A 26,724-nucleotide genomic window follows, 5' to 3' on the forward strand; every position below is an offset into this window, starting at 1 on the left:
TCTCCAGATGAACGAAGGGATTGTGTGGGTTCGTATACAGAGATGTGGTCACGCAGGTAGATGGGTCCCAACCCGTTTAAGGCTTTGTGGGTAAGCACCTGCACCTTGAATTGGGCCTGGAAAATGAAAGGAAGAAGGTTAAATCATGGCTCTGGGACCAGGCCTTTGGAGAGCAAGCATGACAGCACCTTGGATGTTAACCAGGACTGAAATTAGCTATATGGTTGATGACAATGTTTTAACATGTTTTAACTTAATGTTTTTTTACTGTTTTAAACTCTTGCTATATGTGTGTATATTGCATTATATTGCGGCTTCGAATTGTGGCCAGTTTGTAAGCCGTCCTGAGTTGCCCCCCCCCCCGGGGGGGGGGATGCGTGTGCGAGAAGGACCGGGTAGAAGTATTGGAAATAAATAATAAATAAATATTTACGTTACAATTCCTAACAGTAGCAAAATTACAGTTATGAAGAAGCAACTAAAATAATTTCATGGCTGGGGGTCACCACAACATGAGGAAGTGTATTAAGGGCTCCCGGCTTTAGGAAAGTTGAGAACCACTGTGCTAGGTCCTTCAACAACAACTCTCCTCTGACTGCCCAGGTAACCAGCTCATCTGCTCACGTCAGGAAGCCGAGCTGACAGCTGACCGAGCTGGAGCCAAAGCACTGAAGAGGTTAATGTATGAGTAATGGGGGAGAAGTCATCCTTGGAAGAGAGACAGCTGTCTCCATAGCTGGCTCTGGGTTTTTTGCCAGCTGGCCGGACTTCCAACCGGCTCAGCTGTTTGCCTTGGTGTCTTTGCCAAAGATCGGAGTTCAGATAGAGAAGGGTTTACAGTCATCCAGCAATGGCACTAAATTGCATATGTGCACCCCGTGCTTTCTGATCCCCTTCGCTGGAACTGCTATTTACTTGTTCCATAACTCCATAGCAACAGAGTAGGAAAGAGGGCTGGCTAAACGATGAAGGTAGCGGAGGCATCTACCCAGGTGGTAGATGCTGGGGGTGGGGGGTAGTCTTTTGAGCCCCTTAGCCATTTCCCTTTATTGTCAGCATGAGACATATGTCTTTCATTTGCTGTCCGATTCCCCCGCTGCCAAGAGATATTGGAGAGGATACTATCCCATTGTAGTGTGGTCCTCAAAAAGAGGACAAGGGTCCTGCATTCTTAACAGAGGTCAGAAAGAGGAATTTCTTAACAGAGGTCAGAAAGAGGAATCCTGTTCAACATCTTTATTAATGACTTATGAAGGGTTAGAAGGCATGATCATCAAGTTTGCAGACGACACCAAATTGGGAGAGAGAGCCAATACTCCAGAGGACAGGAGCAGGATTCAAAACGATCTTGACAGATTAGAGAGATGATTGGCCAAAACTAACAAAATGAAGTTCAACTGTGACAAATGCAATATACTCCTCTTAGACCAGTGTTTCTCAACCTGGGGGTCGGGACCCCTGTGGGGGTCACGAGGGGGTGTCAGAGGGGTCACCAAAGACCATCAGAAAACATAGTATTTTCTGTTAGGCATGGGGGTTCTGTGTGGAAAGTTTGGTCCAATTCTATCGGTGGGGTTCAGAATGCTATTTCATTGTGGGTGAACTATAAATCCCAACAACTACAACTCCCAAATGGCAAGGTCTATTTTCTCCAAACTCTACCAGCGTTCACATTTGGGCATATTGAGTATTTGTGCCAAGTTTGATTCAGACGCATCATTGCTCGAGTCCACAGTGTTCTATGGATGTAGGTGAACTACAACTCCAAAAACTCAAGATCAATGTCCACCAGACCTTCCCAGTATTTTCTCTTGGTCATGGGAATTCTGTGTGCCAAGTTTGATTCAATTCCATCATTGGTGGAGTTCAAAAGGCTCTTTGATTGTAGGTGAACTATAAATCCCAGCACCTGCAACTCTCAAATGACAAAATCAATCCCTGTCCAACCCCATCAGTATTCAAATTTGGGTGTATTGGGTATTGGTGCCAAATTTGGTCCAGTGAATGAAAATACATCTTGCATATCAGATATTTACTTTACGATTCATAACAATAGCAAAATTATAGTTGTGAAGTAGCAACAAAAGTAATTTTATGGTTGGGGGTCACCATAACATGAGGAACTGTATTAAGGGGTGACGGCATTAGGAAGGTTGAGAACCACTGTCTTAGACAGAAAAAAAACAAAATGCAAAGATACAGAATGGGGGACAATGCCTGGCTCGAGAGCAGTACGTGTGAAAAAGATCTTGGACAATGTCATGTGGCAGCAAAAAAAGCCAATGGGATTTTGGCCTGCATCAACAGGAGCCTAGTGTCTAGATCTAGGGAAGTAATGCTACCCCTCTATTCTGCTTTGGTTAGACCACACCTGGAATATTGTGTCCAATTCTGGGCACCACAATTCAAGAGAGATATTGACTCTAAGATGGAATGTGTCCAGAGGAGGGCGACTAAAATGATCAAGGGTCTGAAGAACAAGCCCTATGAGGAGCGGCTTAAGGAGCTGGGCATGTTTAGCCTGAAGAAGAGAAGGCTGAGAGGAGATATGATAGCCATGTATAAATATGTGAGAGGAAGCCACAGGGAGGAGGGAGCAAGCTTGTTTTCTGCTTCCCTGGAGACTAGGACACGAAACAATGGCTTTGAACTACAAGAAAGGAGATTCCATCTGAACATGAGGAAGAACTTCCTTACTGTGAGAGCCGTTCAGCAGTGAAACTCTCTGCCCCGGAGTGTGGTGGAGGCTCCTTCTTTGGAAGCTTTTAATCAGAGGCTGGATGGCCATCTGTCAGGGGTGATTTGAATGCAATATTCCTGCTTCTTGGCAGAGGGTTGGACTGGATGGCCCATGAGCTGTCTTCCAACTCTTTGATTCTATGATTCCATGACTAGGCAAGCTTTTTTTATGGAGAAACTAAAGATTTGACTGAGACTATGCAACAGCTTCCTAGGTTGCACTACAGAGTCTATTTCTTAGGTTTCCAACATCCTCTTATCTTGGATCATTGATCAGAGATAAGAGCAGGAAAAGGTGGTGGGTCTTAATGACGAACCCGTTCATTTTGAAGGTCTGTCTGGACCAAAAAGACAAAGAACCCTAAGAAGGGGGAGAAGAGCCCTTGAAGTTGACTTGGGAGGCAGGTACGGATGAGATCACTCAGCCACCTTCTGCATCAGGCTGAGAGGTACAGCATTTCCATTTTTCAGCCATTATCCCCAAATCTGCATGCAGACAACTACAAGCAGTCACATGCAAAGGTCATACCACTCTGCATCATCCTTTCGTCCTTGTTATGGTCCTGCATAAAGCGGTCTCCATGTCTCCACCTGGCCTTGAGAGTGAGCAAGAAAAGGAGAAGGAGAAGAAAGGGTATGAATTATGCAGTCCTCTGGTGTTATTCATCTACAATTCCACATCAGCCCTAGCCAGAGTAGTCAAAGGTGAAGAGTGCTAGGAGTTACAGTCCTATGAAATCTTTTCCATCCCATCCCTGGTTTTCAACGTTTATTTTATTTATCGTGTCATCAACAACCAGACATTTGTATTACATTTTTAACAAAACAAACAAAAAACAGACAAAACACAAAATGTGCAAGCTTGGTAGTGGATTAAATATCCTTTGACCAGTATCTGGCCACTTGGAGTGCTTCTGGTGTTGCCGTAAGAAGGTCCTCCATTGTGCATATGGCAGGGCTCAGGTTGCATTGCAGCAGGTGGTCAGTGGTTTGCTCTACTCCACACTCGCATGTCGTGGATTCCACTTTGTAGCCCCATTTCTTGAGGTTGGCTCTGCATCTCGTGGTGCCAGAGCGCAGTCTATTCAGTGCCTTCCAAGTCGCCCAGTTTTCTGTGTGCCCAGGGGGGAGTCTCTCATTTGGTATCAGCCATTGATTGAGGTTCTGGGTTTGAGCCTGCCACTTTTGGACTCTCGCTTGCTGGGGTGTTCCAGCAAGTGTCTCTGTAGATCTTAGGAAACTATTTCTTGATTTAAGTCGTTGACGTGCTGGCTGATACCCAAACAAGGGTTGAGCTGGAGATGTCACTGCCTTGGTCCTTTCACTATTAGCTGCTATGTCCCGGCGGATGTCAGGTGGTGCGATACCAGCTAGACAGTGTAATTTCTCCAGTGTTGTAGGGCGCAGACACGCCGTGATAATGCGGCATGTCTCATTAAGAGCCACATCCACTATTTTAGCATAGTGAGATGTGTTTCACACCGGGCATGCATACTCAGCAGCAGAGTAGCATAGCGCAAGGGCAGATGTCTTCACTGTGTCTGGTTGTGATCCCCAGATTGTGCCAGTCAGTTTTCGTATGATATTTTTTCTAGCACCCACTTTTTGCTTGATGTTCAGGCAGTGCTTCTTGTAGGTCAGAGCATGATCCAGAGTGACTCCCAGGTATTTGGGTGTGCTGCAATGCTCCAGTGGGATTCCTTCCCAGGTGATCCTCAGAGCTTGGGATTTTCAACGTTAAACCTGTCATTGTAATGTAAAAATGAATTAGTTGTTATATGGGTACGAAAATTGCCATATATTCTCATGTATAAGCCAACCTCATATATAAGTCAAGGGCAGGTTTGGGGGTCAAAATTAAGGATTTTTATGTGGCTCATTGATAAGTTCAAGGTCATTTGAAGAGAGGGAGAAACACCAATGTGGCCTGAGAGTGCGAACAGAGGGAGTGGATGGTATCAATTCTTCTTTTAGGTCAGTGTTTATCAACCTTCCTAATGCCGCAGCCCCTTAATACAGTTCCTCATGTTGTGGCGACCCCAACCCTATAATTATGCCTCTAGAACATGACCATATAGCCCGAAAAAAACTACAACAATCCAGTGATTCCGGCCATGAAAGACTTCGACAATACAAAATTATTTTAGTTGCTACTACATAAGTGTCATGTTGCTTCTGTTATGAATGGTAATGCAAATATCTGATACGCAGGATATATTTTCATTCACTAGTCCAATTTTGGCACAAATACCAGATGCGCCCAAATTGAAATACTGGTGGGGTTGGAAGGGGATTGATTTTGTCATTTGGGAGTTGTAGTTGCTGGAATTTATAGTTCACCTACAATCAACTCCACCAACGATGGAATTGAACCAAAATTGGCACTCAGAACTCCCATGACCAGCAGAAAATACTGGAAGGGTTTTGTGTGCATTGACCTTGAGTTTGGGAGTTATAGTTCATCTACATCCAGAGAGTTCTGTGGACTCAGACGATTGATCTGGACCAAACTTGGCATGAATACTCAATATGCCCAAATGTGAACACTAGTTGAGTTTGGGGAAAATAGACCTTGACATTTGGGACTTGTAGTTGCTGCGATTTATAGTTCACCTACAATCAAAGAGTATTCTGAACCCCACCAACAACAGAATTGGGCCAAACTTCCCACACAGAGCCCCCGTGACCAACACAAAATACTGTGTTTTCTGATGGGTTTTGGTGACCCCTCTGATATCTCCTTGCAACCCCCCCCCCCCCCCCCAGGGTCTTGACCCCCAAGTTGAGAACCTCTGTTTTAGGTCCTTCAGCAGAGATTAAGATCTTACCTTTCACCATCAGAGAAGGAAATAGTTCCTTTTTGGTGAGGGCGGATATTTTTATTAACATTTCTAGACTTAAACATGAGTACATAGGGTATTCTTTTTTTGTTCCTGATCACATGACTTTAAGCTGGACAAGATGTAGCTTTGGGTCACTTTGGTCCCCAACCCTGGTTTTGCATTTGGACAACTGCACATATGCGTGCACACTTTTCCCTAAGCAAAATAAGGGCTGAGCTGTGCGAATAAGGTAATTTATTGCAAAAACAAAGTGGCCGGAGGGAATCAAAGCTAAATATAATTTCCCGAGAATGTCTATTTTCAACACAAGAGTAGATTTCCATCCCTTGTGACTGTGGGGTTTTGCTTGAAACTGTGTGGCCCATGGATTGCGAATCCTCTGGAGTCCATTCAGTTAAGAGCCAGGCTGTAGTAGCTCCTCTCTCCTGATGGGGAGGAAAATCAGGGGAAAATATGCAGGAATCATTTGAAAAGCAAGTAAAATATGCAAATGAGTGACAGTATGCAAATATACACTCTTGGAATAATGTAAACATGTCCCAGACTTTGAGGCTATGGTGAAGTATTTCGGTTGCCCTGGATGCCAAGTAGAAGCAGAACCAAAGTTTAAAAATACATTAATATTTTTGATGGATGGATGAGAGATGGACTGTAATTCATCAGAGGTTGTTTCTATTCCTAATAATATCATAATGAGCAAGGAGTTTTTCCAGAGGGTTTAAAAGAGGCTGTGGTCTCTCCCCTGCTGAAGAAACCAGACTTAGATTGTTCGGTTCCCTCCAGTTACCTCCCAGTTTCGAATCTCTCGTTCCTGGGCAAGGTGATTGAGAGGGCAGCAGCGGAGCAGTTGCAGCAATTCCTAGACGACACAGCCGGACTAGATCCCTTCCAGTCCGGCTTCCGTGCGGGGCATGGGACAGAGACTGTGCTGGTCTCCATCACGGATCACCTTCGATGCCAGCTTGATCAGGGCGGGTCAATGCTGCTTGTGTTATTGGATCTCGCAGCAGCATTTGACACAGTCAACCACAATCTTTTGACCCACCGCCTTGCTGCTGTTGGAGTCAGGGGGACAGCTTTAAATTGGCTGTCCTCCTTTCTTCACAACCGTGGACAGCGAGTGGAGAGGGGAGGCCTGGTCTCTGAGAGGTCCCCTCTACCTTGTGGGGTTCCTCAGGGGGCCATTCTCTCCCCTCTGTTGTTTAACATCTATATGCGACCACTTGCTCAGCTGGTTCGAGGTTTCGGGCTTGAGTGTTACCAGTATGCTGATGACACTCAGCTTGTGCTGAAGATGGAAGGCCGACCGGACTCTGTACCCAATTGTTTCCATCAGTGCCTCGAGGCCGTTACTGGATGGCTGCATGCCAGCAGGTTGAGGGTGAATCCAGCAAAGATGGAGATCCTATGGCTGGGTCAACTGGGCAGTGGGGATATCCGGCTGCCTACCCTGGATGGTGAGGTGCTACGCCCGTCATCATTGGTAAAGAGTCTGGGGGTCCTTTTGGACCCTCTGCTGACAATGGAGGCCCAGGTCTCCGCCGTTAGCAGAACCGCCTTTTTTCATCTGCGGCAGGCTAGACCTGTCCAGGGACGACCTAGCTACAGTGATCCAGGCTACGGTCATCTCAAGACTGGACTACTGTAACACCCTCTACATTGGCCTTCCTCTGTCGGTGATCCGGAAGCTCAAGTTGGTACAAAATGCAGCTGCTTGGCTTCTTGCGGGAATTCTGATGAGATGCCACATAACACCAATCTTACTGCAGCTGCACTGGTTACCAATTGAGCACCGGATCACTTTCAAAGTAATGGTACTCACCTTTAAGGCCTTGCATGGTCTGTGGCCGATGTACCTGAGGGACCGCCTCACCCCCTACCAACCCCAGAGATCCCTCCATTCTGAAGACCAAGATTTGTTGGAAATTCCCAGTGTCAAGACCTTGCGTCTAACAGCAACCAGACACAGAGCCTTTACAGCAGTGGCACCATCAGTCTGGAATACTCTGCCACCTGAAGTCCGTGCCTTGTGGGACTTATCAGCTTTCCGCAGGGCATTTAAGACATATCTGTTTCGACAGGCCTTTGATTTTTGATATTGCTGTTTTTAAATTGTTTTAAATTGTTTTTAAATTGTGTTCGATTTTAGCCTGTTCTTGTAAGCCGCTTCGAGCCCCAGGGGAGTGGCGGCATATAAGTTTGAATAAATAAATCTTCATAGGAGTGAGTCCATCCTTTTACAAATATGACAAGAATCCCAATAGGGTGAGAGACAGTGTGGTGGAGTAGTCTCAGTGTTCAACCCAAACTGTAGTAAAGCAGAGTTGGAATCCCTGCTCAGAAGAGAAATCCACTGGGGGCCCTTCCACACAGCCCTATATCCCAGAATATAAAGGTGGAAAATCCCACAATATCTGCTTTGAACTGGGTTATCTAGGGGCCCTTCCACACAGCCCTATATCCCAGAATATCAAGGCAGAAAATCCCACATTATCTGAGTATAGACTTGGATAACCCAGTTCAAAGCAGATATTGTGGGATTTTCTGCCTTGACATTCTGGGATATAGGGCTGTGTGGAAGGGCCCTATGTGGCTTTGAGCAAGTCACACTCTTTCATCCTCATTGAAAGACATTGGCACACTTCCTTTTAATACATTGCAACACACTGGCATTCCCGACATGTGTTTCACCATTCAATAACATGACTGGTTGAGTTTATGATTTTGCGTGGCTTTATGAATACTACAATCTCAATTTTCTGAATGTTTTTTAGCTAGCTGTGATTATATTTGTGTGTTTTTAAATCTTGTAAACCACTTTAAGATGCCATCATGGGGAAAGGAGGCAGGATATAAATAAAGTGATTGATTGATTGATTGATTGATTGATCGGTTTTAACTTATTCTATATGCAATTGGACATTTTGAGCTGATTTATTTATTTATTTATTTATTTATTTATTTGCCGCATTTGTTGACCGCCGTTCTCAGCCCTAGGGCGACTCACGGCGGTGTACAACATATAAAAGACAATTTACAATAGAGCAATAACGAAAAATCAACATATCACTAATACACAATAATATAATTACACTAAATAATCCGCTCCGTCTCATCGTAGAATCATAACCAATCTCGTAATCCATATTCTGTTCCAGTTGTCATTACCAATTAATGTAGCACTCAGTTAAATGCCTTCTCAAATAGCCATGTCTTTAGGCTCTTACGGAAAGACATAAGGGAGGGCGCCTGTCTGATGTCAACAGGGAGGGTGTTCCACAGCCGGGGGGCCACCACCGAGAAGGCCCTCTCTCTCGTCCCTGCCAGACGTGCCTGTGAAGCAGGCGGGATCGAGAGAAGGGCCTCCCCAGACGATCTCAAGGCCCCCAGACGATCTCATGGAGCATTTGTGTTTTTTATTTATCTATTTACTTGATTTTACTTGTTAAGTCATAATTTGTTTTTATATGTTGGGTTACCAAATTTCATTACTATTGTTAGAGACCCTAAATTGGGTCTTCTTAGGTCCACATCACGGGAGCACAAAAGGAAGGAGACAGTCCCAAAAAAAAGATCAAAAAAACAAGATTTATTTTAGTTTCTTCATGAAGAAGACAGACAGCCTGATAGCATACGCTGTTCAACATAAGGCCTGCATCATCCAATGCATCTCCCAATGCATCACCCATTGAAAGCAACCTTGCTCCCAGATCATGGCCAAGGCCTTTCTTTACTGTCTTTTATCTCTTCCCCACTTATGGCCTCCAGTCCAGTCTTCACCTCAGCTGTTCTTCCCTCGTTCCCGATCCCCTTTCCTTCCATGACAACTGTACAAACATATTTTTTTATTCTTCTTTTTCTTCCCCACCTTCTTCCTGCAGATGAAACTCCTCCTGGGCTGGGAAAGGCGAGCGGCGAGCAAAGCGGAGGAAGTATAATATTTGCACACATCTCATTAGTTGGATTCTCATCCTCGCGACTTAGCAAGAGTGAGATCGGGAGCGTCCCTGGCAAATAATGAGCAGGAGGCCTTCGCAAAGAAAGGCTAGCGCAAAGACCTCCAGTGACGGTAATTACCCATCCGTTGTTTTTCATAAGCCGAGACAGAGCAGGATGTGCGGAGAGCAAAAGCCACTGCAAAAGGATGCTGACTGTGGGGTGGGGGCAGCATTCAGGACTGCGCTTTTGGAGAGACTTAATGGGAAGACGGATAAATGAAAGGGTTAGTGGATTAGACAGATAGGCTGAAATTGTATGGAAGCAGTTCTCGTTTTGCTGAGAAAAGCAAGAGTTTAGCTATTCTGGTTTTAATTTTCAAAAAATATATAATGGTATATGTAATTAACTGTGAGCCAGCATTGGCTAATAGGCCTAAATACCCTGAAGGCAGCAAATCCTATCAGAACTTGGAAGTTAAAAAGGGTCAGGACTTGAATGAGAGACCACCAAGGAAGGCTAGATGCTATATGCTATATTCAGAGGAATGGAGGGATAAACTACCTCCAAGTAGACCTTGTAGAAGAAAACCGTAGAACTCACTATACATTAATAGGTGACTTGAGGGCACGCATACATAATTGTATGCTATTCTTGGGCCAAAGGTTCTTCACTTCTATTGAGTTCACAGTTGTCCACAGTTCCTCATGTCCATGTAGAGTCCAGGAATGAATACCCCACAGGTACAGGGGATGTGTTGTGATTGTTTCTGAATGTACTGCTGGTCAGTTTTCTTGGATGATCTAGCTTTGGTCTTCCCAAACTTGACAGCCTACCTAAGGGGTTGACATGGGTTGTGGGATTACAATATACATCAACTCTAACCAGTATGATTCTTGTTCAGGTTGGCTTGGGTTCCTCCAAGTTGTGATTCGGACTATTTGGAGTCAGTGGGAAATACTATTTAATGAATGAAGACTAGAATCTTGAGTTGTTGTAGGTAATGTAAACCACCACCAAGACTAGAATCTTGTTGGTGGTTTACATTTTCATAGGTGGACTTTAGTCTGTGGGAAATGCAACTGGGTAGTTCCATAATGTCTATATCCAGTAAGGAGCTGTTGTTATATTACTATGTAGGGGAACTGGCAAAGTGATGGATGCACAATGGGATGGCTGCATAGCACGACCGATGTGCATTGAGAGCAATGCATAATCTTTGGCTGAACTTTCTTTTAAAAGTATGTTTCTCTGGGTGGAACGGTCAACAGCAAGTTTAAGAAGCTCCAACTGTTCCCCAATTTTTTCTAGTCATTCGAAGATCGACACCACAGTGTGGGCTGTAAGCAGACATTGGTTTAATGTATTGTCGAAGGCTTTCATGGCTGGAATCACTCAGTTCTTGTGGGTTTTTTCGGGCTATATGGCCATGTTCTAGAGGCATTTCTCCTGACGTTTCGCCTGCATCTATGGCAAGCATCCTCAGAGGTGAGGTAAGGATGCTTGCCATAGATGCAGGCGAAACGTCAGGAGAAATGCCTCTAGAACATGACCATATAGCCCGAAAAAACCCACAAGAACTGAGACATTGGTTTGTCACAAAGTCCTGGGTAGTTTTTTGTCCTGTATGTTGTTTTATCTCGGTAATGAGGGAATTATCTTCTGACACGTCTTTATCATTTGACTCCAAGGACACTCCTTCATGATATAAAGCCAAGTTATTGTCAAAGGCTGTAGATAGTGGTTCATTAACTTTATCATGGAGAGTTAAAGGAGTAGCGTTGTTGTCAGTAGTAATTTCAAACAGGACGTTTAAGTCAGGTATACTCACAGTTCCCTCTCCAAAGAGTTCATCAATTTTTAGTTGTTTAGAGGCCTTATGGTGTGTTGTCGACTCAGGGCTAGTCCTATTGTGTTTTCTGTTTCCCATTTCAAGGAGAGGGAGTAAGAAAAACAAAAATACCGGAGCCCATTAAATCACGTCCTATCCTGCGAACGCCATCTTTTTCCCCACAATGCATAATGGCAACAGGAGCAATGGGATTGGTACAGAAAATGATAAGAGCACGAGCTTGGGAGTATTAATTCACATTGCGACATATCTTACTATGCATATTTATAATTACGCAGCTCAATATGACCCCCTTATCCATGAATTCACTATCCACAGTTTCGCTTACCCATGTTTCAAAACATACCGCTATCATCCCAGATGTGTTTGTGGGCCTCTCTAGTGTGGTTCTGTGGTATGCTTCCAGCACATGTAAATTCCAAAATATAGGGCACAATATTATTTAGGGCAGGTGTGGCCAAAATTTCTAACTTGGGGAGCTCATGGTGGGCTGGAGGGAGGGGGTTCTCCCCAAGTCCCCTCCTTGCCCTTTCTTCTCCTTCCTCTTCTCTTCTGGAGACAGAAAATTAAAAAAAAGTTAGGAAACGTTTGGATCCCAAAAGGGTTGGTCTTGGTCAGGGTTAGATGGTGGATGGGAGAGAAAAAGTGTATCCATTAGACCCCATATTGCCTATTCCTGATATAGAATTTATTGCACTGCTCCAATTACTGGTCAAAGGCTTGTTCCCAAACCACATCTTAGATCAGCTCCGTCTCACCTGAAGGTCAGGAGAGACAGAACTGATCTAATTTCACTGCGGAGGTTGTTCCATAAATGAAGGGCCACCGCTGAGAAGGCCCTGTCTCTCATCCCCACCAATTGCACCTGAGAAGGAAGTGGGACCAAGAACAGGGCCTCCCCAGATGATCTTAACCTCTGAGGTGAGTCACAGAGGGAGATACATTCAGACAGGTAAGCTGGGCCAGAACTGTTTGGGGCTTTGTAGACTAAAGCCAGCACTTTGAATTGTGCTCAGTAGCAAACTGGCAGCCAGTGGAGCTGACACAACAGGGGAGTTGTGTGCTGCTCCGGTGAGAAATCTGGCTGCCACCCTCTGGTCCAATTGAAGCTTCCGAACAGTCTCCAAAAGCAATCCCACATAGAGTGCATTTCAGTAGTCTATTTTTGATGTAAGAAGAGCACAAACCACCATGGCCAAGTCTAGCTTCTCAAGGTACGGGCACAACTGGTGCACAAGTTTTAATTGTGCAAAGGCCCCCCCTGGCCACCACCGAGACCTGGGGTTCCAGGCTCAGCGATGAGTCGAGGAAGACTCTCAAGCTGCTAACCTGTGCCTTCAAGGGAAGTGAACCCCATACAGCATAGGCTGTAACCCTATACCCTGTTCAGCCTTTCAACAACCAGGAGTGCCTCTGTCTTGTCTGGATTCAATTTCAATTTGTTCGCCCTCATCCAGACCATAACAGCTGCCAAGCACCGGTTCAGGACCTGAACAGCCTCTTTAGTAGCATCCAAGGCCTGATGATAATTATTAATAATATACCACAAAGCAAACCTTGATTTTGCCATTTGATACAAAGGACAAAGGACACCATTTTACTGGACACTTGTATACAATAGGACTTGAACATCCACAGAGCATCCACTGGAGCCCCCAGTGGCGCAGTGGGTTAAACCCCTGTGCCGGCAGGACTGAAGACCAACAGGTCGCAGGTTCGAATCCGGGGAGAGGTGGATGAGCTCCCTCTATCAGCTCCAGCTCCTCATGCGGGGACATGAGAGAATCCTCCCACAAGGATGATAAAAGCATCAGTTCATCCGGGCGTCCCCTGGGCAACGTCCTTGCAGACGGCCAATTCTCTCACACCAGAAGCGACTTTCAGTTTCTCAAGTCACTCCTGACACGACCAAAAAAAAAAAATCCACAGATTTTGATATCCACAGCATTTCCTAGAACCAAAGCCTTGCAGATAATGAAGGCTTGCTGTGACATCTTAAATATAGTAAAGGTAAAGGTTTCCCCTTGACTTTAAGTCTAGTCATGTCCAGCTCTGGGGGGTTGGTGCTCATCTCCATTTCAAAGCCAAAGAGCTGGCATTGTCCATATACTCCTCCAAGGTATGTGGCCAGCATGACTGCATGGAGCGTTATTACCTTCCTGCAGAAGCAGTACCTATTGATCGACTCACATTTGTATGTTTTCGAACTGCTAGGTTGGCAGAAGCTGGGGCTAACAGCGGGAGCTCACCCCGTTCCTCAGATTCGAACCGCCAACCTTTTGGTCCTCAAGGTCAGCAGCTCAGCGGTGTAACCTGCTGGAGGCTCATTAAAATGTAAAGAGATTGAAAGCATATTTCGTTAAAATGTAAAGAGATTGAAAGCTGGAACAAAGATATTTCAGACAGGTGAAAACATTATGAGACCATTGAAAGCCAGGCACATCTGCAGGTTTGGATCCAATTTAACTAGTGTTTTCATGAGAAGGAGAAAAGCATTTTTTCTATTCTCTTTCCCTGCAGCATATTTAACTTCATAAGCTCCATCACATCTCACCGTAACTGCCTTTGTTTCGCTACTAAAAAAAAATCCCAACAGAACAATGTACTGTTCTTCTCACTGAATAGCATAAGCTATGGTAGTGTGTTTGGTTATGGAAGAATGCCAGTTTGTTATTCCTTTGGTTGTATATTTAAACAATTTATACCATGCCTTTCAACATGTTTTCAGTGTCTACGTTGAATAGACTAAGAATAAGCCTGACATCAAATGTCTGGGTCCCTTGATTCAGTTCTGGAAATATAATTCCAACTGGAAAAAATTCCATAGTTGGCCAAAACAGCCTTTTCTGGGCAAAATAATATATCAAAGTGTTGTAAATCAATAAGAAAGGAACCCCTTGAATGCCTTGAAGACACTACAAGTGCATCTACATTGTAGTATTAATACAGTTTGACACCACTTTAACTTCCATGGCTAAATGCTGTGGAATCCTGGGAGTTGTAGTTTGGTGAAGCACCAGCATCTTTTGGCAGAGCGTGCTAAATTCTTGGCAAAACTACAACTCCCAGAATTCCATATCATTGAGACACAGCAGTTAAAGAGGACGTCAAATGGCATTAATTTTAGTGTAAATGCACCCCCAACTCCTGACTAAAGTTGCACATTTAGGTTCACCTTCAGTTTGACTGAGAGCCACCACTTTGTGCATTGGTCTAAAACTCTAGAAAACACGATTTGAATACATGTAAAGTAAACTCTCAGGATGACCTTGAGCAAGTCATGCTCTCTCAGGCTCACAGAAAAGCAAAAGCGAACCCCTTCCGAACAAATATGGCCTTGAAAACCCCTATGATAGGCTTTCTTTAGAGTTCCCATCAGCCTGAAACAACTTGTAGACAGACAACAACAACATATTTTAACTCACTACTCAACAGTTTGGACTAACCAATGGGATCTTAACTACTTGTTGTTTTAAATTCTGTCTTGAATCAGGATAAAAGGCATTTATTTATGTATTATTTATTTATCTTTTATCTCTAACTTTTCTTTTTAAATTATTATCATTTCCCATCCGGGATTTTCCCAATATCTTCTAAATCTGTGGTTCCCAACCTGTGGGCCGCAAGACCTAAAATAAGGTTCGTGGTTCTAGATTATTAAATACGGTTTTCTATAGGTGAGCAGAAGGCGACTACAGGATGGTATATGTTCTGTATCAGAAACTAGAGCTGATATGGTTTATCCAGTAAAATTTTCTGCATCAGCACACCAAATAACCAAACTGAATCTAAAGTTGACCAAAACTGATTCGTAACCCTTTTGATACTAATATTGGAGAGTGGTCCCTGGTCAAAATGGTCCCTGGTCAAAGTGGTCCCTGGTCAAAGTGGTCCCTGGTTAAAGTGGTCTCTGGTCAGGTGGTCCCCAATTCACACGGTCCCTGGTTGAAGTGCTTCCTAGTCAAAGTGGTCCCTGGTCAAAGTGGTTCCTGGTCAAGTGGTCCCTGGTCAAGTGATCTCTGGTCAAGTAGTCCCTGGTCAAAGTGGTTCCTGGGCAAGTGGTTCCTGGTCAAGTGGTCCCTGGTCAAAGTGGTCCCTGGTCAAAGTGGTCCCTGGTCAAAGTGGTTCCTGGGCAAGTGGTTCCTGGGCAAGTGGTTCCTGGGCAAGTGGACCTTGGTCAAGTGGTCCCTGGTTGAAGTGGTCCCTGGTCAAGTGATCTCTGGTCAATATGGTCCCTGGTCAAGTAGTCCGTGGTCAAGTGATCTCTGGTCAAGTGGTCCCTGGGCAAAGTGGCTCCTGGTCAAAGTGGTTCCTAGTCAAGTGGTCCCTGGTCAAGTGGTCCCTGGTTGAAGTGGTTCCTGGTCAAGTGGTTCCTAGTCAAGTTTTTTTTTTTGTCGTGTCAGGAGCAACTTGAGAAACTGCAAGTCGCTTCTGGTGTGAGATAACTGGCCGTCTGCAAGGACATTGCCCAGGGGACGCCTGGATGATTTGATGTTTTTATCATCCTTGTGGGAAGCTTCTCTCATGTCCCCGCACGAGGAGCTGGAGCTGATAGAGGGAGCTCATCCGCCTCTCCCCGGATTTGAACCTGCAACCTATTGGTCTTCAGTCCTGCCGGCACAGGGGTTTAACCCACTGCGCCACCGGGGGCGCCTTCCTAGTCAAGTGGTCCCTGGTCAAATGGTTCCTGGTCAAGTGGTCCCTGGTCAAAGTGGTGCCTGGGCAAGTTGTCACTGGGCAAGTGGTCCCTGGTCAAGTGGTTCCTGGTTGAAGTGGTCCCTGGTCAAAGTGGTCACTGGGCAAGTGGTCCCTGGTTAAAAAAAAAAAAGGTTGGGAACCACTTTTCTAAATCAACTGTTAACCTGGACCCTTTTCCTCTCCTCCCTCCCTTCTTTACCCTGCAAATCTTATACTGTGGCTTTACCATTTTTCTTTCTTTCTATCATCTATCTATTTACCTGTCTATTTATCTATCTACCCATCCATCTATCAACCCACACTGCATTGTTAGTACTTTTCTATCTATACAGCCAAATAAGTTAAGTAGTTAAACTACTTAATATAAAAAAATTCTAAATCCCAAACACTTCTGGTCCCAAGCATTTCGGATAAGGCAGATGCAACCTGTACCTCTGGCTTTATTTCTCGTTGTGCCCTGCTGTTTGCAACCAGTTCACCAGGGTTCTCCCTCTGATCTACTCCAAGCAGCACTCATGTTGTAACTAAAATTAAATATCAATTTGTACGGCGACCCTTGCAAATCCTCTTTGATCTTTAAGCCTGGGCAGCGAGAGCTGCTCACTCATGTAATCGCTGCTGCAGGCTTTGTTTCCTTTCACAAGTCTTAGGCCTTCCTCTGTGAACAGACATGTACCTAAAGTTATAGCATCTTTCCAAAGCAGCAGGTAGGAAATACGCTTGCAGACTTCAGTGCAGTACCTCAGAGAACTCCACGTCCTTCTCCAACATTGTAAGACTTGTGGAGACTTACAAAGATTGCTGGACTATAACTCCCAGCATTCCTTACCAGGGGCTGTGCTGGTGCGGGCTACTGGGATTGCAATCCAGCCACATCTGAAGGACAATCCATAACTTGAGGCATTATATTCAAGGTTGCTTGTAGCACTGCTCTGCATAATTGTTGTTGTTGTTGTTGTTGTTGTTGTTATCGTTACCATGCTTTTCTCTTATATCGTAAGTAAGGCTTAGTATGTTGGGACTTGAAGTCAGGTAATGTAATTGTATTGAGTCATATCCATGGTTTCAGGCAAGTTCGGTCTGGGCAGCAATATATCCATGTGACTGAAAACACACACAAAATATTGAATGTATTGTCGAAGGCTTTCATGGCTGGAATCACTAGGTTCTTGTGGGTTTTTTCAGGCTATAGAGCCATGTTCTAGAGGCATTTCTCCTGACGTTTCGCCTGCATCTATGGCAAGCATCCTCAGAAGTGTGAGGTCTGTTGGAATTAGGACAATGGGTTTATATATCTGTGGAATGGCTGGGGTGGGGCAAGGAGCTCTTCCCTGCTGCAGTTAGGTGTGAATGTTTAGCTGATCACCTTCATTAGCATTTGAAGGCCTGCCTGAGCCTGGGAAAATCTGTTGCTGGGAGGTGTTAATCTGTGCCTGGTTTTTCCCTCTCTGTTGTTTAGCTGTTATAATTTTAGAGTTTTTTAATACTGGTAGCCAGATTTTGTTCATTTTGATGGTCTCTTCCTTTCTGTTGAAATTGTCCACATGCTTGTGGATTTCAATGGCTTCTCTGTGTAGTCTGACATGGTGGTTGTTGGTGTGGTCCAGCATTTCTGTGTTCTCAAATAATATGCTGTGTCCAGGCTGGTTCATCAGGTGCTCTGCTATGGCTGACTTCTCTGGTTGAAGTAGTCTGCAGTGCCTTTCATGTTCCTTGATGCGTGTCTGGGCGCTGCGTTTGGTGGTCCCTATGTAGACTTGTCCACAGCTGCATGGTATACGGTAGACTCCTGCAGAGGTGAGAGGATCCCTCTTGTCCTTTGCTGAACGTAGCATTTGTTGGATTTTCTTGGTGGGTTTGTAGATTGTTTGGGGTTATTTATTTATCATGTCAGGAGCAACCAGACAGTTGTATTACATTTTTAACAAAACAAACAAACAAACAAAACACAAAGTTTGCAAGTTTGATAGTTGATTAAATGTCCTTTGACCAGTATCTGGCCACTTGGAGTGCCTCTGGTGTTGCCGCAAGAAGGTCCTCCATTGTGCATGTGGCAGGGCTCAGGTTGCATTGCAGCAGGTGGTCAGTGGTTTGCTCTTCTCCACACTTGCATGTTGAGGATTCCACTTTGTAGCCCCATTTCTTAAAGTTGGCTCTGCATCTCGTGGTGCCAGAGCGCAGCCTGTTCAGTGCCTTCCAAGTCGCCCAGTTTTCTGTGTGCCCAGGGGGGGAGTCTCTCATTTGGTATCAGCCATTGTTTGAGGTTCTGGGTTTGAGCCTGCCACTTTTGGACTCTCGCTTACTGGGGTGTTCCAGCGAGTGTCTCTGTAGATCTTAGAAAACTATTTCTTGATTTAAGTCGTTGATGTGCTGGCTGATACCCAAACAGGGGATGAGCTGGAGATGTCACTGCCCAGGAAGGAGTTTCTCATCTGACCTCAGCCACTAATTGAGGTTCTGGGTTTTAGCATGCCACTTTTGGACTTTTGCTTGCTGAGCTGTTCCTGTAAGTATCTCTATAGATCTTAGAAAATTATTCCATGATTTAAGTTATTGGCGTGCTGGCTGATATCCAAACAGAGGATGGGCTGGAGATGTCACTGCCTTGTCCTTTCATTATTGGCTGCTACTTCCCGGTGGATGTCAGGTGGTGCAATACTGGCTAAACAGTATAATTTCTCCAGTGGTGCGGAGCGTAGACATCCTGTGATAATACAGCATGTCTCATTAAGAGCCACATCCACTGTTTTAGCGTGGTGAGATGTGTTCCACACTGGGCATGCATACTCAGCAGCAGAGTAGCAAAGTGCAAGGGCAGATGTCTTCACTGTGTCTGGTTGTGATCCCCAGGTTGTGCTTTCATATGATATTGTTTCTAGCACCCACTTTTTGCTTGATATTCATGCAGTGCTTCTTGTAGGTCAGGGCACGCTCCAGTTTGGGGTGAGATGAGGTGGTACAAAAATCCTACTGGGTCTGCGATCATTCATTTTGATACGCAAACTGCCATTTGCAGTTATCTATGGAAAAAACTGGAAGTGCATGCATGAATCCATTCTGTAATGTCCGACATGTCATACACTCACAGAGAAAGCTGCAGTTACCTTGGTTAACAGCTTAAGAAAGAATTCATTCTCCGAATGCCAGCCTTTATGTGATCAAAATAACCTTTCCCAAGTACCAGAAAATCTGGAGGAAACCCTAGCTTGGGGAGTCTGACTTGGCCATGGTGGTCCATACTCTTGTTATATCCCATATAGAGTACTGCAACATGTTCCATGTGGAGCTTTGGAAGCTTCAATTGGTCCAACAGGTGGCAGCCAGATTTCTCACCGGAGCGGTGTTCAGGGAGCATACAACTTCTCTGTTACGCCAGTTCCACTGGCTGCTGGTTTGCTACCAAACACATTTCAAAGTGCTGGCTTTGGCCTATAAAGCTCTAAATGGTTCCGGCCCAGCCTACCTGTCCGAACATATCTCCCCCTATGAACCATCACGGAGATTAAGATCATCTGGGAAGGCCATGCTCTCGGTCCCACCTTCTTCTCAAGCATCATCTGCGTAGAGTTGACACCCAACTCCAAAACTCTGGATGATCTTGCCCAGCGATTTCATGTAGATGTTGAAGATCTTGGGAGAAAGAATGGAACCTTGTAGGACCCCATAAGTCAAAGGCCAGGGGTCCGAGCAGGCGTCCCCCAGCATCACCATCTGGATTCAATCCTCTAGGAGGAAGCAGAGCCACTGCAACGGAATGCCCCCAAGACCCATTCTGGAGAGCCGACACAGAAGGATACCATAGTCTGGGTTGCTGTAGGTTTTTCTGGGTTATATGGCCATGTTCTGGAGGCATTTTCTCCTGACATTTCGCCTGCATCTATGGCAAGCATCCTCAGAGGTAGTGAGGTCTGTTGGCCAATGGAGACTCCACCTCAGACATCAGAAGAGCTGCAAGACCGAGAACAAGCCACAAGAGTCAAGACGAAGATCCACCCAGAGGAAAAGTGTTCTTGCCATACATCAAGGGAACCACTGACTGCATAGGGAAGCTGATGAGGAAACACAATATACAAACCATCTACAGACCCACCAAGAAAATCCAACAAATGCTACGTTCAGCCAAGGACAAGAGGGATCCTCTCACCTCTGCAGGAATCTATCGTATACCATGCAGCTGTGGACAAGTCTACACCAAACACAGCATTGCCCAAACACGAATCAAGGAACATGAAAGGCACTGCAGACTACTTCAGTCAGAGAAGTCAGCCATAGCAGAGCATCTAATGAACCAACCTGGACACAGCATATTATTTGAGAACACAGAAATGCTGGACCACTCTCACAACCACCATGTCAGACTACACAGAGAAGCCATTGAAATCCGCAAGCATGTGGACAATTTCAACAGAAAGGAGGAAACCAGGAAAATGAACAAAATCTGGCTACCAATATTAAAAAAAACTCTAAAATTAGAACAGCAAAACAACAGAGAGTAAACAATCAGGCAACCCCAAATCTCCTCTCAACAAAAGATTCCCCCAGGCACTGCCAAGCCAAAAAAATGCTAATTAAGGTGGTCAGTTGAAACATTCACACGTAGCTCCAGTAGACAATAGTCCTTTGCCTCACCCTGGTCATTCCACAGATATATAAACCCATTTTCCTACTTCCAACAGACCTCACTACTTCTGATGCCATAGATGCAGGCGAAACGTCAGGAGAAAATGCCTCCAGATCATGGCCATATAACCCAGAAAAACCTACAACAACCCAGTGATTCCGGCCATGAAAGCTTTCGACAATACCATAGTCAATGGTATTGAAAGCCACTGAGATGTCCAAGAGAACTAATAGGGACACTTCTCCTGTCTAATTCTCTGTGGAGATCATCCACCAGGGTGACCAAGGCTGTCTCCGTTCCATGACCAGGCAAGATCTTGCCAAGATTTGTGGAGAAAGAGTTTCCTCTGAGGCTGAGAGAGTATGACTTGCCTAAGATTACTTGTGGGTTTCATAGAAAGTGGGAATGTGACTCCTGATCCCCAGTGTCATGGTTGGATGCTCAAACCACTATCAGTGGTTCTCAACCTGTGGGCCCCTAGATGTTTTGGCCTTCAACTCCCAGAAATCCTAACAGCTGGTAAAGTGGCTGGAGTTTCTGGGAGTTGTAGGCCAAAAACACCTGGGGATCCCAGGTTGAGAATCATAGAATCATAGAATCATAGAATCAAAGAGTTGGAAGAGGCCTCATGGGCCATCCAGTCCAACCCCCTGCCAAGAAGCAGGAATATTGCATTCAAATCACCCCTGACAGATGGCCATCCAGCCCCTGTTTAAAAGCTTCTAAAGAAGGAGTCTCCACCACACTCCGGGGCAGAGAGTTCCACTGCTGAAAGGCTCTCACAGTCAGGAAGTTCTTCCTCATGTTCAGATGGAATCTCCTTTCTTGTAGTTTGAAGCCATTGTTCCGCGTCCTAGTCTCCAAGGAAGCAGAAAACAAGCTTGCTCCCTCCTCCCTGTGACTTCCTCTCTCATATTTATACATGGCTATCATATCTCCTCTCAGCCTTCTCTTCTTCAGGCTAAACATGCCCAGCTCATTAAGCCGCTCCTCATAGGGCTTGTTCTCCAAACACTGCATGACTAGACCATGCCGGCTCTCTGGGAAAAGGTAGCATGAATCAATACCTGTATTTCAGTTAAGACCTCCATCTACCTACCTCTGCCTTTGTATAGCTGCACATTTATCTCTTAGGGGAGATTCCTGATGGCTGGAAAGCAATCCAAATTCAGACTCGAACTGAATGCCGAGTTCATGACTCCGATGAGCCAAATTGCCACAGTGCCAAGATATTGTTCTGTTGCGCTCGATGCCTGTTTTCAAATTACAAGTCAATTTCAGCAACCAGCGGTCTTTTCATTCGAGAGACAGGGCTTACAATTACTTAATGTCTTAGTGGTGAGTGGCTTTGATTACCTACTGCAGTAAGTCTGAACTACACAAGTACAAAATATCGCACGGTGCTCCTAATATATCTCCATTTTAATTATGAATAAAGTAAGAAGCATTTTGGGGCAAGAGATCTCAGGTTGCTTTATTATAAGGGTTTTGTGAGCTGGGAAAACCTATATAACGAGTCCATGACTATAAAGCAATGCTGCATTAATTAGCATTTTAGTAACAAGTAGTCCTCCAAACTTTTTTTAAGGATCAGGAGCAGACACGTCACGTTCTGGAATTCTCTAGAGCCGTGGTTCTCAACCTTCTTAATGCCGCGACCCCTTAATACACTTCCTCATGCTGTGGTGACCCCCAACCATAAAATTATTTTCATTGATACTTCATAGCTGTAATTTTGCTACTGTTATTAATCGTAATGTAAATATCTGATATACAGGATGTATTTTGATTCACTGGACCGCATGTGGCACAAGTATTTGGTAGTTCACCAGAGCACTGGACTCAAACAATCTGGACCAAACTTGGCACCAATACTCAATATGCCCAAATGTGAACACTGGTGGAGTTTGGGGGAAATCGACCATGACATTTAGAGGTTGTAGTTGCTGGGATTTATAGTTTGCCTACAATCAAAGAGCAAAGAGCATAGGATATTCATAGGATGTTCATATGATGGGGAAACCTCCAAGTGACAATGTTAGGTTTTATCTTTTAAAAATATAGAAATACTGCCAGATTACCTCAATTATTTTGTTTATACCTCGCACTTGGTGAAGTGCTGAGTGGGTGATACAGTAGAACTTATTACCATTATTATCAAGGATCCATTTCTATAAAAGTGTTAACCTATTGAATGCTTGTGTGAGCTGATGTTTGTAACTAGCACAGTGTTTACCTACTGTAAACCACATCAGTAGTGTCAGTAGTGACTTTAAAAATGCAACCCCCTCCCCCCAAATCCCACATTAAAATTTGACCTATTTTGAGTTTTGTGATTCAGTTTGGAGACATTGACAATGCAAATATTGTTAGGCATGGAGCAGAAAACGTGGAGATGTACTATTGGGAACTCAGATGTGTCATACTGGACTGACATTTCAGATTACTCTTCAATCTTTGTGTGTCGGAGGCTTCGTTTAATATGATTTGTTTTACATGTATGTTGGCATTGAATTTTTGCCATTAAAATGTTGTAAACCACCTTGAGTCCCCCCAGGGGTGAGAAAGGCGGTATATAAATACTGTAAATAAATAAATAAATAAATAAATAAATTCTGACCACCACCAATGATGGAATTGAACCAATCTTGGCACACAGAACTCCCATGACCAATAGAAAATACTGGAAGGGTTTGGTGGGCATTGACTTTGAGTTTTGGAGTTGTAGTTCACCTACATCCAGAGAGCACTGTGGACTCAAATAATCAAGGATTGGGACCAAACTTGGCAAAAAATACTCAATATGCCCAAATGTGAACACTGGTGGAATGTGGGGAAAATAGACCTTGGCATTTGGGAGTTGTAATTGCTGGGATTTATAGTTAACCTACAATCAAAGAGCACTCTGACCCCAGCCAAACTTGGCACACTACCTACATGGCCAACATTGAATACTGGTTGGGTTGGGGGAGGGGCTGTTTTTGAATTCTGGGAGTTGTAGTTCACCAACACCAAAAAGGAAGAGAAGGACAGGCAGAGAGATCTCCAGCCCTCTCTGCCAAAGGGGTTCCTAAGACCATCAGAAATGTGTGTTTTCTGCTGGTTTTTGATGACCCCTCTGAAACCTGGTTCCAACCCCCAGTTTGGGAAACATTGCTCTAGAGTTTCTAATGCCCTGGTTCTTAAACTGTGGGTCCCAAACCCAAATGGAATTTCCTTTGCTCATTGTTGGGGTCCTGAAATATTTGGTAACTATAAAAGTTTTGCGACTGTGGCTGTTTTAGATATTTACACAAATCTGTTGTACTGTGTTTAAGGTGGACTCTGCAAAAGATGCTTCAGCTATACTTTATAAAAAGGAAAAAATAACCTGTTTTAGCAAGCCTTGTGTTTGGTGTTTGGTGTTTATACCAATTTTATATGCCCGAAGGTCACATACATATTTCTCAGGTCCAAAAGGGGTTGCAAATGGGAAAGTTTAAGAAGCCCTATGCTAGAAGTTTCTTGAGAGAACATTTTCCTAGGCATTTGTAGATCCTCCAGTCTGATTCTGTAAAACAGTGGTTCCCAGCCTTCGTAATGCCGTGACCCCTTGATACAGTTTCTCATGTTGTGGTGACCTCCAACCATAAAATTGTTTTCATTGCTACTTCATAACTGTAATTTTGCTACTGTTATGAATCGTAATGAAAATATCTGAAATGCTGGATGTATTTTCATTCACTGGACCAAATTTGGCACAAAGCCCTATACACCCAAATTTGAATACTGGTGGGGTTGCGAGGGTTGATTTTGTCATTTGAGAGTTGTAGTTGCTGGGATTTATAGTTCACCTACAATCAAAGAGCATTCTGAACTCCATCAACGATGGAATTAAACCAAACTTGGCACACACAAAACTCCCATGACCAACAGAAAATACTGGAAGGGTTTGGTGGGCATTGACTTTGAGTTTTGGAGTTGTAGTTCACCAACATCCAGAGAGTGAACCCTGGTGGAGTTTGGGGAAAATAGACCTTGTTATTTGGGAGTTGTGTTTGCTGGGATTTATAGTTTACCTACAATCAAAGAGCATTCTGAACTCCACCAACAATAAAATTTGGCCAAACTTCCCACCCAGAACACCCATGAGTGTGTTTTCTGATGATCCTTGGCGACCCCTCTGACACCCCCTTGTAACACCCCAGGGGTCCCGTCGCCCAGGTTGAGAAACGCTGCTGTAAAAGTTGAGTGCAGTTGCATTGCATAGAGAGGTCTTTCAGGTTAAAAAAAATAGTGCTTTTCATTTGCCTCCCCCCCCCCCCAACTTTTGTAGGAGTCCTTTGCTCCTAACCTTTGCAAATGTGTAGGGCTGATCGTACTTGCTCCCCATCCCATTTGTTAGGAGCTTGGAATAAGCATCATGTTGCACTTGTGTATTGGAATCTGTTGTGCCATTCGCCCGAATGGACCCACCTTCATTAGGGTGAGAATATGTGAAGCCAAGCAGGCAAAACATTTCCCCATGCACCGCTTTGGGAGAGGAACAGCCGGAACACAGCGCCAGATGCTCCGCTATGTCATGTCGAAAGGGTCAGCCAGGCAAACGAAGCACACGTCTTGCCACGCTCCCGGGACCGACATTGCAGTTCATGCACCTTCGCATTTGCATCAGATCATTCTAATATTTCTGATGAGCATCACATCTGCACATTTTTAGGAGGGGGGTTCCCTCTCTCTCCTCCCCAAGCCAAGTGAGAAAACAGAACAGATGAGCTGCTCCCAGGTTTAATACATACTCTGCCATGTCCACCTATGCACTGTTTCTTTTTTCCTACCTAAATTATTTGCCAAGAAAAAAAAAGATTGGGATGGCATGGATGATATTACAAAACTGGGCATAGTATGAACATTGTTTTCAGTGGCAGGCACATCAAAGACTAAGGATGCACCTGCACTGTAGAATCTCAAATACTTTCGCTCAAATTCACATTAGACCAATCAGCAAACTCTTGTCTTTTCTGGGAAACGGCCAGTTTTGATCCATTTTGCATAGAAGATGGCATAAAACATGTTCAGTACTGGATGAGTTAATAGCCAGATTTTTTCCTTTTATTCAAACCAGAACATCAATGTGGGAAAAGCTGAGTCAATTTACTCTGTTTTTGTAATGCACTTTAAAATCTTTTCCAAACTATGATGGCCCCGTCATGGGGTTCTCTTGGCATGGTGTATTCAGAGGAGGTTTTTCCATTGCTTTCCTGAAATTAATGGTGTATCTACACTGCAGAATGGATACAGTTTGGCACAACTTGCACTGCTGCCAAAGAATTCACTAAACTACAAATCCTTATTATTATTGGGTTGTTGTAGGTTTTTCCGGGCTATATGGCCATGTTCTGGAGGCAATTTTTCTCCTGACGTTTCGCCTGCATCTATGGCAAGCATCCTCAGAGGTGGTGAGGTCTGTTGGAAGTAGGAAAAATGGGTTTATATATCTGTGGAATGACCAGGGTAATGTTTCAGCTGATCACCTTGATTTGCATTCAATGGCCTGGAAGCGCCTGGGGGGAATCTCTTGTTGAGAGTGAATTGTTGTGCCTGATTGTTTACTCTTTGTTGTTTTGCTGTTGTAATTTTTGAGTTTTTTAATACTGGTAGCCAGATTTTGTTCATCTTCATGGTTTCCTCTTTTCTGTTGAACAAAATCTGGCTACCAGTATTTAAAAAACTCAAAAATTACAACAGCTGAAACATTACCCTGGTCATTCCACAGATATATAAACCCATTTTTCCTACTTCCAACAGACCTCACCACCTCTTAGGATGCTTGCCATAGATGCAGACGAAATGTCAGGAGAAAAATTGCCTCCAGAACATGGCCATATAGCCCGGTAAAACCTACAACAACCCAGTGATCCCGGCCACGAAAGCCTTCGACAATAATTATAATTATAATTATAATTATAATAATTATTATTATTGATGTCGCTATACCAGGTGATAGCTGCTCCGAGTCCCCACTGGGGAGATGGTGGCGGGGTATAAATAAAGTT

The 26,724-nt window shown here is 44.3% G+C and overlaps 1 protein-coding gene across 2 annotated transcripts in view; it reads left to right on the forward strand.

Moving 5' to 3' along the window:
- DLGAP3 (DLG associated protein 3) overlaps window positions 1-26,724 on the forward strand; it is a 555,041-nt gene that overhangs the window by 179,199 nt on the left and 349,118 nt on the right. For both annotated transcript variants that reach the window (XM_060784572.2, XM_060784573.2), the window contains exon 2: window positions 9,464-9,651. The gene's annotated coding sequence lies outside the window, so the exon portion shown is untranslated. The remainder of the gene's footprint in view (window positions 1-9,463; window positions 9,652-26,724) is intronic.

The sequence above is a fragment of the Anolis sagrei genome, chromosome X (genome assembly GCF_037176765.1).
Source record: "Anolis sagrei isolate rAnoSag1 chromosome X, rAnoSag1.mat, whole genome shotgun sequence".
Lineage (NCBI taxonomy): Eukaryota > Metazoa > Chordata > Lepidosauria > Squamata > Dactyloidae > Anolis > Anolis sagrei.